Source organism: Hemicordylus capensis, chromosome 2 (genome assembly GCF_027244095.1).
Source record: "Hemicordylus capensis ecotype Gifberg chromosome 2, rHemCap1.1.pri, whole genome shotgun sequence".
Lineage (NCBI taxonomy): Eukaryota > Metazoa > Chordata > Lepidosauria > Squamata > Cordylidae > Hemicordylus > Hemicordylus capensis.
The window spans coordinates 176,882,765-176,895,375 of NC_069658.1; the positions used below are offsets into that span (position 1 = coordinate 176,882,765).

The following is a 12,611-nucleotide window of genomic DNA, read 5'->3' on the forward strand; positions in this document are numbered from 1 at the left end:
AAACAGTGCAATTCTGGGGGAAATTATGGGACAATCCAATCGATTATAATAAAAAAGCAGGCTAGATGAAAGAGGTCAAAAAATGTAAACAACAAATGCAAGATCTAATATAATACCAGAATTAATAAGTGAAAGAGCAAGGAAAATTAACAATTGGATTGCACCAGGTGACGATAAACTGCATGACTTTAGGCTTAAACACCTAACAAGCCTCCATAAACAACTATCAAAACAGTTCAATCACATTTTGCAAGGAGGTGATATTGAACAATGGCTAACAACTGGGAAAACTCATCTCATCATCAAAGACCCAGTAAAAGGTACAGTTCCAAGTAATTATAGACCGATAACCTGCCTGCCGAACATGTTCAAATTATTAACTGGAATAATAGCTGATGAAGTGATGCAACATTTATTAACTAACAAACAGCTTCCAGATGAACCAAAAGGAAATTGCCCGAACACTATAGGCACAAAAGACCAGCTGCTGATTGACAAAATGATTTTAGAAAATTGCAAGAGAAGAAAAACAAATCTAAGCTTTGCATGGATTGACTACAAGAAAGCCTTCGACTCATTGCCTCACACATGGATACTAAAATGTTTAGAAACAACTGGTGTCAGCAGAAACATTCAGATATTTATTTTGAAAGCAATGAGCATGTGGAGTACACACAGTTAACAATCAATGGCGAGAAACATGGACAGGTTAGTATTAGAAGAGGCATTTTCCAAGGAGACTCACTATCCCCTCTGTTGTTTGTAATGGCCATGACTCCACTTTCACAAATACTAAACAAAACAGGCCTCGGATACCAAACATCTAAAAGATCAAGTCAAATCAACCATCTGCTGTACATGGACGATCTGAAGTTGTATGGAAAGTCCCAGTCAGAAATCAAATCACTGCTAAACACTGTCCGTATATTTAGTAGCGATATAGCAATGGAGTTTGGACTAGACAAGTGTGCTGCATTAATAATGAACAGAGAAAAAATAAGAAAAACAGAAGGAATAGAACTGCCCAATGGAAGCAAGATCAAGAACCTGGAAGAGAAAGAACATTACAAATACTTGGGTATTCTCCAGGCTGATAACATTGCACACACTGAAGTTAAAAGAAAAATTGGAAGTGAATACATCAGGAGAATTAGAAAAATCCAATGCAATGCAAGTCTCTGGAAAAAAGATACTTTCCTCCTGCTCAGTTGCCTATGTGCTGTGAGCTTTGGAGTTGCTTCTTGTGAATGAGTGAGTTTTTTCAGAGAATTGGAATGGAAAGGGACAGACTGTACTTGCTGCTTATATGTCTGACGTACAACTGTGCTAGTGGTTGGTTGGTGGGTTGGGTATTTTTCTACCTCCCCTTTATGATACTGTTTGGAAAGAAAGTCACTTCTGCTGTATTAGATTGACTGGCCTGGATCTTGTGTCTTTCTTTCTTTCTTTCTTTCTTTCTTTCTTTCCGCCTAGAACTACTGATGGATGGGCTAAAAGTCCAAATTCCAAAACAGCCATCCCAATTCCTAGAGGAAAGGAACATAGGAAACTGCCATATACTGAGTCAGACCATTGGTCCATCTAGCTCAGTATTGTCTACACAGACTGACAGCGGCTTCTCCAAGGTTGCAGGCAGGAACCTCTCTCAGCCCTATCTTGGAGAAGCCAGGGAGGGAACTTGAAACCTTCTGCTTTCCCAGAGCTGCTCCATCCCCTGAGGGGAAAATCTTAACAGTGCTCACACATCAAGTCTCCCATTCATATGCAACCAGGGCAGACCATGCTTAGCTGTGAGGACAAGTCATGCTTGCTACCACAAGACCAGCTGTCCTTGTAGACCAGGTTTATGTGTCTGATGTACAACTTTGCTAGTGTTTGGTTGGTGGGTTGGGTATTTTTCTATCTCCCCTTAGTGATACTAGTTGGAAAGAAAGTCACTTCTGCTGTATTAGATTGACTGGCCTGGATCATGTGACATTCTTTCTTTCATGACAGGCTAGAACTACTGATGGATGGGCTAACAGTCTAAATTCCAAAACAGCCATCCCAGTTCCTAGAGGAAAGGACTCTCTCTCCCTCTCGTTTTATTGAATGTAAGTACAAATAGCTGGCTCTTCCTTTCAGGTTTTAGGTCATTCAGTAATAAGTCTTCCCAAATGCAAACTATTTTGAGGGTTACAATTTTATGTTCCCCCCCCCCAGTGTTATAGTCGTGTTGCTTGTCAAAGTGAAAGTGGCTCTCATATGGAAACCCTGACAACTTTTGTGCACGCATATGAACAGGATCACTGGTTCGTGTTCCCATATGGAATTGCACACAAACATTGAATGCAGGTCTAAACCACCCAGGATCCACCAAGCCAAGTGTCATCATATACGTTGGCCCACCCGGCCTCAATGAACCTCCTGTTTTGGCTGCTGTCTTTGACTCAGCAGATCCCCATTTCTGTCATCCTGATTCCATGCCTTTGGTCTTGTGTTCCAGACAGCAATCATGTGCAGGCTCTGCAAAGCTTTTGCTCAAATTTCAAGTGCAGTGATCTCACCCTACAGAAGCTCCTGTAGGTGCCTCTTGGCCAAGTTAGCCTCTTGGCCAAGTTAGCAGGGCTAGCTATATTATTTAGTATGTGAAGAAGGTACAAGATACAGAAACACAATATTGATGCAAAACAAAGAATTCATGGGACTGCAAAATCATTTTTTATTCTGAACATTTTGCCTTTCCATTCTCAAAATGATGTGGTCGCTATGAGGAGACACCGACTTGACGGCACTTAATCCATCAATCACATGCGTGCCACAAAGAAGCAGTTCTTTTCTGCCCGCATTGCTTCTGCAAGTTCACATTCAGCAGAGTTGTCTCGAGTTGTGAAAGGGCTAGTGCATGGCCCTCCCCCCTTGAATGAGTATTTGGATCCATCAGCTACCCGTTGTGACATTTCAAATGAGATTTTTGCAGATGAAAACTCTCTTCATCGAACTGAACTAGACTCTACAGGTACTGCAGAGCCTACTGTGGAGGTGTCCAGCAGCTCCTCTTGCACAGTGAAATTGGATCATTTTCCATTTGTGAGTGCAGAGGATGTGGGCAACCTGCTTAGGAAACTTCACTTGACTACCTGTTTTCTTGATCCTTGCCCAACATGACTTATACAATCTAGCAAGGAGGTTATTGGAGAGGGTCTTGGAAGCATCATTAATACTTCTCTGAGGAGGGGCAGGATGCCTCCTTGCCTCAGGAAGGCCATGATTAGACCACTGCTGAAGGAACCTGCATTGGATCCCATTCTAGGCATTTCTCCAACCTCCCATGGTAGGGCAAGGAGATTGAGAGGGTAGTGGCATCTCGGCTCCAGGGAGTCTTGGAAGAAGCAGATGATCTGGGCCCACTTCAGAATGGCTTTCGCGTGGGCTATGGGGTTGAGAAGGACTTGGATGGCCTGTTGGGTGATCTCCAATTGGGAATCGACAGGGGGAGTATGACCCTGTGGATCCTTTTGGATCTCTCTCAGATCCTTTTGATATCAGTGAATCATGGCACCTCCTGGAGCGCCTGAAGGGGTAGGGAGTGAGAGGCACCGCTTTGCAGTGGGTCCACTCCTACATCTCATGTAGGTCCCAGATGCTGTTGCTTGGAGATTGTTGCTCTTCCAAATGAGAGCTATTGTATGGGGTTGCACAGGGCTCCATTCTATCTCCAATGCTTTTTAATATCTACATGGAACGGTGGGGGGAGATCGTCAGGGATTTGATGCAGGGTGTTACCCATATGCTGACACCCAAACCTCTTTCTCCATGTCAACTTCATTAGGAAATGGCTTAACTTCCCAATAGACTTACCTGGAGTCCGTGATGAGCCGGATGAGGGAGAACAAACTGAGGCTGAATCCAAGGAAGACAGAGGTACTCATGGTGGGAAGTTGGGACTTAGGAAGTGGCTCAGATCTGCCTGTTTTGGATGGGGTTACACTCTCCCAGAAAGAGCCCGTATGTAGTCCGGGAGTACTTCTGGACCCAAGCCTCTTCCTGGTCTCTCAGGTTGAGGCAGTGGCCAGGAGGCCTTTCTGTCAGCTTAGGCTGATACGCCAGCTACATCCATTTCTGGAGATAGACCAGCTGGAAACAGTGGTGCATATGCAAGTAAGATCCAGACTGCACTAGTGCAATGCACTGTACATTGGGCAGTTTTTGTCTGTAGTATGCAGAATGTATAAAGAATGCAGCAGCCAGACTGGTCTCTGGGGCTTGGGCCAAAATATTAAAGGAAATGCCACCTTCTTCATGAACCCTGCTGCTGCCTATTCAGATCATCTGGGGAAGTTCGGTGGCAGTTGCCACTGGCTCAGATGGTGCTGACCTGAAACTGAGCCTTTTCTAGGGTTCCCCAGGACTTTGGAATGTGCATCCTAACTAAATACAGTTGTTTTATATTTCTTTTTATTCTCAGCATCTTTCACCAACTACAAATGAAAAGATTCCTAAGTTAATGCAAACACTACACTGTGCTGCCAATAGAGTGCAGCCCGTCAAGCTCGTCACTCCCACCCCAATATCTCAACTGTCTAAAATCACAAAAAATCTTAGTCATCAGCTCTGACACCAAAAAAATGTGATTTTGGTATTTGCAGACCCTAAGCCTACACAGTGACAAAGCGGGGAACATGATGCTCCCAAAATAGACTCGAGAGACCGCTCCATTCCCAACAAGAGAGACACCAGAGAAGTCACACCAAGATCACCCTCCAAGCCTGAAGGTGATTCCAACCCAGCTCAAATGGAGGATTATACCATCAACCCTAGCTGGTCTTCTCAACACCGACTGAAAAGCGTTCCCTGCACGATACCGACTATATAGAAGAGACCCTACGTGATACCAACGCTCTCCGGGTCACACGGAATCCCCTCACCATCTGTACTCTCCTAAATGCTATTCCATAGGATCCAGTGTATTGCTACTGAGAACGTCGACATTGAGACTACTCTCCATCTGATCATGGCTGATTGTTCCACTTACATCTTCGATGACAGATCTGTCATTGATGATAGAGAACGCTATCTCCACCCTTGCTCTTGGGCTCCACATCGAAACCAAGAAACGGGGAGATTGGACCATCCAGACTCTCGGTCCTGATCACACTCTCCTCAGCACTGCAGGTCTTGGTCTCAGTCAAGAGATAAGAGAACTCAACCACCTAAGCAGCTGGACTTTGACCTCCTACCACCGGATTCCACGACTGAAGAATCCGCCTCAGAGGAAGATGCAGAAACAGCCCTGGACATCGCATGGGGTTCCACACCTTCAGATCTAATTGAAGATCCAAAGCCTCTGCCTCCCTCGGAGTACCTGAAGCTCTTCACTGACCAAGTGGCCTATATGGCTACCTCTTTAGGTATCCAGGTTAACGAACCTCCTAAATCTCCTCCTGATCCCATTTTTGGGCCAACTGATGCTGGAACTTTGCACTCTTTCTTCCTACCACTGAACTCTGCTTGAAGGGACGTTGTCAACGCTTGCTGGGCATTTTTGCCACCTACCTCTCAGAAGCTGGAAGGTTTTTTACAAGGTTCAAGCCAGGGACAATCAGTTCCTTCTGTGCCATCCTACTCCTCACTCCATTATAATGGACTCTGCTCAGTCCTGTTCAAAGAACAGAATCCATTCAGCAGCATCTGACACAGAAGGCAGAAAAGCAGATGCCCTTGGGCCTGTCCCCTTTCCAAACAGCTCCTCCATATACGTCTCGCCATGCCACTGACTGTTCATTCAATGTTTGCTGCAGCAACTCCTCGCTGGCACACGTGGATGTGTTCATCTACATTGGCACGTGGAACAAGAGGAAGAAGAAGAGAGAATTTGACCTTTTGATGGCCAGGCCCTTGTTGGAAAGGAGACAAAATGGAAAGGAGACAAAAACTGAAAAATATGGCAAGACCTATGACCTCCCAACAACCTGCCTACAATTCCTCAAGGGGCCACAAATCCTCTCCTTCTTCTTCTGCTATATCATTTTGTCCTTCCAGCTACTCTCAATCAACTAACCGTTCCTTTCGTCCTTCTAGGACATCCCTATTTCAGAAAAGACAGGACTCCTTCGTAAAATCACAACCTTCCAAATCTAAACCACCAGTGCATAGCAAGTGCTCGGGACTCAAGCAGCTGCAAATATTATTTTTTGAAGCACTCCACACACAAATCGGGCTTTGTCTCCCAAATTCTAGCTTATCTCGATGTATTTCTGGGTTTTTAAAATGCTGCTTTTAATGAGATTTTCTGAAAACACCAGAGCAAGTAGGGAGAGGCATTGACGTAGAATCATTCTCATGATAAGAGGGATATAATCTTTTAGGAATGCAGATAGAGGCTTTAGAAATCTCTCTCCCCACCCCGCCATTGGCTAGAAGGAAAATACGGAGGCACGCGATGTGAACTTGCACCAAAAGAAAACCTGAGAGCAGAGGGGAGGGGCTGCTTCCCTCCTTGTCGCGAGTGTGATTCGAAGTGTCTTCACTCAACATTGACCCTGAAGCATGAAGCCAGGTGCGAATAACTCCCTGGCCTTCCAGGGTTTTCTAACGGCTTTACATGTTTTCGTTGTTCATGGTTTTAGACTGTTTTTAAAATTGTTTTGTAAGGATTGTTTTTAAAAGTGCCTAGGTAATGAGAGCAGCAGTAGCCATCTTGCTGCCGCTCGGGCATCCCAATAATCTGCCCATTGAAGGAACTGCCTGACCTTGCCTCATGGAAGGAACGCCCTTACCTGTCATCACTGCTCCATTAAGGGTGTGGAGAGCTCACTTTACATAGGCCTCTGGATTAAAGGCAGCAAAGTTAGTTGTCCTGTGTGTCCATCAGGTTAACATGTTCCTTTTGTGATATAGTCTGGGATCCTGTGTAACTTTGTGGCAAAGTCTGTGTGAGATGTCTATGGGTGGTTTTGTTTGATTTGAAAACCAATCCAGATCCCATACTTTACAATAGCCTGCTGCAATGTGTTCATTTTTGGAAAGGCTGACATCCTGACCCCAAGTTCATTCTTGTGCTGAGGAGTGTGTGTGTGCTTCCTTCCTTCCTTTCCTGCTTGCACATGTCCTGGGCTTCACTGAGTCCATGAGTCACTCTTAGGGGGCAGAAGTCAGGGACTGGATTGTGTCCAAGTGCCTTGTTTTAAACTATTAAGCCAAGCTCACTGCCATTGCTTGGAATGCATTGCAATAGGAAGCTTGAGATTCCCACTTTAGCCTTCTGGAGGGGATGTCTGGCCAGTTTCCCAACTTAGCACCAAATGAAGGATGCCCAGAAGCCACATGTGTGGTCACACATGGGTGGTGAAGGGGAGCAGGAGAACATTCGCCATCCATGGGTGCTCTTTCTGGGCCTTCCTGACTGAACGCCATCAGGTATAGAGATAGAATGCAAGTACATATCATAGGAACACAGGAATATAGGAAGCTGCCATATACTGAGTCAGACCATTGGTCTATCTAGCTCAGTATTGTCTACACAGACTGGCAGCAGCTTCTCAAAATCTGCAGAGAGGAATCTCTCTCAGCCCTGTCTCGGAGATGCTGCCAGGGAGGGACCTTGGAAGCTAGAAGCTCTTTCCAGAGCAGCTCCATCCCCTAAGGGAAATATCTTACACTGATCACACATGTGGTCTCCCATTCATAGGCAACTGTGGCAGACCCTGCTTAGCTAAGGGGAAAAGTCATGCTTGCTAACACATGTGGTCTCCCATTCAAATGCAACCAGGTTGGACCCTGCTTAGCTAGGGGGCCAGGTCATGCTTGCCACCACAATACCAGCTCTCTTTGCTAGACCAGCTCTCCTCTCTATGCAAGAACATCATCCTCTATGCAAGAACATAGCCTGGGACTCTAGTCCGATCCAGAATGGGACCCATCCATATGTGCTTCTATCCATTCTGAAAATAAAGCCAGCCGCTCCAGAACAAATGGAGGCAGGCCCATATTAGAACTGCTTTGAATCAGAGCTTCATATGGTCATAGAATCTGCACTCGAGGCTCTGAGGAAGAGAGCTGGTCTTGTGGAAGGGAGCATGGATTGTTCTTTTTGCTATGCAGGGTCCATGCTGGTTTGCTTTTAGATGGGTGACTACATCCAAGAGCCAGCGTGGTGCAGTAGTTAGAGTGCTGGACTAGGACCGGGGAGATCCGAGTTCAAATCCCCATTCAGCCATAAGACCTGCTGGGTGACTCTGGGCCAGTCACTTCTCTCTCAGCCTAACCTACTTCACAGGGTTGCTGTGAGGAGAAACTCAAGTATGTAGTGCACCGCTCTGGGCTCCTTGGAGGAAGAGCGGAATATAAAATGTAAAAATAAATAAAATACATGGGAGCACTCTCTGCTGTAAGATATTCTCCTTCAGGCCGGAGTGGGCAACCTTGGCTGTCCAGCTGTTGAGGAACAACTCCCATCATCCCCAGCTAAAATAAATTGTGATTGGAGTTCCTGGTATGGTTTCTGAAAACGCCCTTTCTTTATGTCCCTGGGGACATTTTTCATAGTGATTTCTGCTACCACGGCCTGATTTTGATCCAGGGCAAAGTAAGCAGCTTCTTCCAAAATCTGGCATCATCTCCTTTACACACATTTCTCCTATGATCATTGGACTGACTTAAGCAACTCAGATTCTCAGGGGAGACACGAGCTGAAAAGCAAGCCAATGACCGTAAGGCAAATTTGCATGGGGGGTGTCATTCTGTGGCTCCAAAGGATTGAAGAGCCGACATGGAAGGTCCCACCCTGTTATCTGATGGGTTCAGAAAGCTCGCTCCTCAAGAGAGAGCTTACCATGGCCCGGGCTCTGTGCTTTGTCGCCAGACCCCGGCCCCCAAGAAGACACGGACAACAAATGCAGTGGGTAAAAAGGGTCACAGCTTTATTGATAAACTATAATTGGATTAGTGGACTGGATAGGGTTAAGCCTACCTCCCCAAGACAGTGCGGGGCCTAGCAAGGACCGGGTTTGGATTACCGTGTCCTCCCCCGTGCCTTGCTTGGGCGACACACCCTGGCTCAGAAAGTCAGCAGGTGGAAAACTTTCTCCCTTACCTTCATGGCCAACCCCCAAGGGGGCCCGGATCCTTCCAGGTCTTCGCACACCCCGGACCACACAGCCCATGGGTATGTGAAGTGCCTGAAGCAGGTTTCATGGCGAATCGTCCTCCCCGGGCTGCACAAACCACAAGGGATCGATTGACCAATCACCCGTTTTGACTGTCCAAAGGTACTCACCGATGTTCCATCCCATCTACTTGCCACCCATCCCGCACTGTCTCTGCCAAGCCGTGACCTAACTAGCTAACCATTGATACTAGTGTAGCAGGACGCAGTAGGCGGGAGAAAACCCCCAACATGGCCAATGCGTTGGGAGCCAAAGATTCCTACTTGGCCCCCAAGGAAGGCAACCAGCCTCTAGACTCGCTCTACTCCTAGGGAAAGGAGGGTGGAGGAATCGCGCTCCAAACTTATCCTTTGGGGTGGGGAGCTGCCAGAGCAGCAACCTAAGCCCCGCCCACCAGACACTGAGGCCCAATCTGGAGCCTCTTGGGGCCCGTGCTAGGGAGGTGGGACAAATCACCCTTACCCCAGCACGAGGCCAGGGGAAGGGGCATTCTTGCCCTTCTCAGTTATTACTCAGGTAAGGGAGTAGAGGACTCTCTTAACATTGGCTTCCAGGCCAATCTATTTCTATTGTCTATTTATGCTTCAATCAAGGTCCAAAATATGTCTTTCTCTACCCAAGAACATAGTCTGGAACTCTGGGATGGTTTAGAGACAGGCCCCGTTCATATCCGTTTTCATCCATCAAGAAGAAAATGCACCCTCTGTAACAAACAAAATTAATCAGTGGAAGAGTGTGGTATATCCTCCCAATGGCCATTTATTGCCTTTCATTTTTCATTCTTTTTTGAGATTAGCTAACATTTATTACAGTCCACGACCAGAAAACAAAAACAGAAACAAAAAGAAAAAATATATAAAATTACAGGAAATGAATGCAACTTATGGCAACTTACATTGCATCAATTTATGGTTTTATGTTTACATTAAATCATGGATCAAGCTTGGTCTCATGCCATTGAGGTCAACCTTGACCTCATGTCATTGGCTGAGCTCAGGTATCACCTCCTCCAGTGGAAGAGTTCCATTTCGACCACAGCCAATGAGCGTGAGCAGATTTGCATGGTGGACCATTCTTCAGTTCCTGGGGGATGTAAGAAAGAAGGAAGATTCCAGACAGATCTACACTCTTGCCTCACCTTTCACCACCATGTCCTGGTCCCTGTTTCTTCTCATGTTTCTCAGTTATGCATCAGGTAAGGGTGTGGAGGATGCAGTTTGCATAACCTGAAGCACAGACCACAGAGCAATTGATGCTCTGTATTTAAGGGAGAAACCTAGCGATGATGTGCTATCTGAGAGCAGGGAGAAGGTACTAAGGCCATGATTGCTGTTTTGTGTTTCTTGTAAAAGTGTCAGGACACAGCCAACGGTGAATCAGCTGGCCACTCAGTCCGTGTCCCTGCGCCAAACTGTTAAACTATCCTGCACAAGACACAGTGGTAATAACTGGGGTGACTACTTCTACTGGCATCAACAGAAGCCTGGACAGGCCCCTCGTCTTCTGATTTACGACACCAGGAAGAAGGGAGAAGGGGCCTCAGATCAGTTCACTGGGTCTGCATCGGGGAATACCGGCTATTTAACCATCACAAACATCCAGGCTGCAGATGAGGCCAATTATTACTGTGGGGCCAGGGAGTGGAGTACTGCTGTGTATCACATTGGCACAGGCGAATGAGGAACTGAGACAAAAACCTTCATTCCTCCTTCTCAAAGTGAGGGCTCCCTAACCTGAATGTGTTCTGTGCCTGCAACTGTCTCCTTTAGAGGGGTTCTGCTTTGCCTTGTGCCACTCAGGGCCAAAGTACACATATGGTTAAATGCAGAAACTCTAGTCACATATCGGGGTCATTCACACAACCCAAAACTGTGTTCTACTTGGGTTTGGGAGCTATCTGTGCTCCCAATTTTTGGTTGTGGAGAAGCGATTGTGTGGGAGCAAGGTAGGAGGAAAAGCTATCCAGGTTTTCCTCCAACCTTGCTTCCACACAACTGAAAATTGGGAGTACACACAGGACCCAAATCCGGGTAGAACCCAGGTAGAAGGAGGTTGTTATTTGAACAAACAATCAATCAATCAATGTATGTATCTTTAAAAAAAAAATTGCAGTTGCCTGGCTCTCTCAATTGCAAAGGAAATTAACATTTATGTAATGATTGTAAGGCGTCCGTACATGTGGAGGAAAATCAAAGTCCTTAGTGGTTACGTTTTCAAAATGTGTTTAAATAGGACTTGTATGGCTATTTATTTATTCATGACATCTATGAATCGTCTCTGAAGATAAAAAAAACTCCAAAAGGTGTTTAGCATACAGAGCAAATTGTGTGTTCTGTTTCTTTATTTGAATCCTACATTGCTATATAGCTTAGATTTGAAAAATATTTCATCTCTTCACCTACATTACCTTGGAGAAGCTGGTAACAGTCTGTATAGAAAGGAGTAAGCTAGATGGGCCAGTGGTCTGATTTAATATAAGGCAGCTTCCTATGTTGCTAGAGGAACACGTATTTTCAGAGAGGTTATGAAGCTCCAAGCCACCTAATGCACAGTGGGGAAGTAACTTGCCAAGGGAGCCAGAGGTTTCCGGTTCGAATCCCCACTGGTATGTTCCCTAGACTATGGAAACCACCTCTATTGGGCAGCAGCAATATAGGAAGGTGCTGAAAGGCATCATCTCACACAGTGTGGGAGATGGCAATGGCAAACCCTTCCTGTATTCTACCAAAGAAAATCACACAGGGCTCTATGGTGGCCAGGGGTCGCCACCAACTTGACAGCACAACTTTACTTTACTTTATGACGCTCCACCAGAGCCAATGATCACAGAACAAATTTGCATCAAGGGGCTTTTCTTCAGCGATGGAGGATTTAAGGAAGGAAGGGGGAGATCCCGCATGGTTCTCTGTTGACTTCAGGCAGTTAAACTGCTCTAGAGAGCTCACCATGGCCTGGACTCTGTTATTCTTGACGCTTCTCAATTACTGCTCAGGTAAGGGAATGCAGGGCCCGCATCACATTGCTCTCTGACCACAAAGCAATTTATCTTCAGTATACATCGGGAAAATGATTATGTGATATATGAAGGCAGCATTAATGTACGGATATCTTGACTGTTGGTTTGTCTTTTTTGTAAAGGTGTCCATTCCCAGGCAAGTGTGACTCAGCCTGCCTCCCAGTCTGCGTCCCTGGGCCAAACAGCAAACCTCACCTGTAGGAAAAGCAGTGGTGGTCACTGAGGCAGCTTTTTCTGGTATCAACAGAGATCTGGACAGGCCCCTCGCTTTGTGCACTGTAGTGGTTGCAGCAGAGGATAAGGGATCCCAGATCGGTTCACTGGTTCTGCCTCTGGAGACAATGGCTATTTAACCATCACCAGTATCCAGGCTGAAGATAAGGCCAATTATTACTGTGCTATCTGGTATAGCACAGTGGTAGAGCAGAATGGGGAACTGAGAGAAAAAC

General features: G+C 46.0%; 1 long non-coding RNA gene across 1 annotated transcript in view; it reads right to left on the reverse strand.

Moving 5' to 3' along the window:
• The window catches only part of LOC128346528 (uncharacterized), a 162,777-nt gene that overhangs the window by 48,689 nt on the left and 101,477 nt on the right, over positions 1–12,611 (reverse strand). The window lies entirely within an intron of this gene.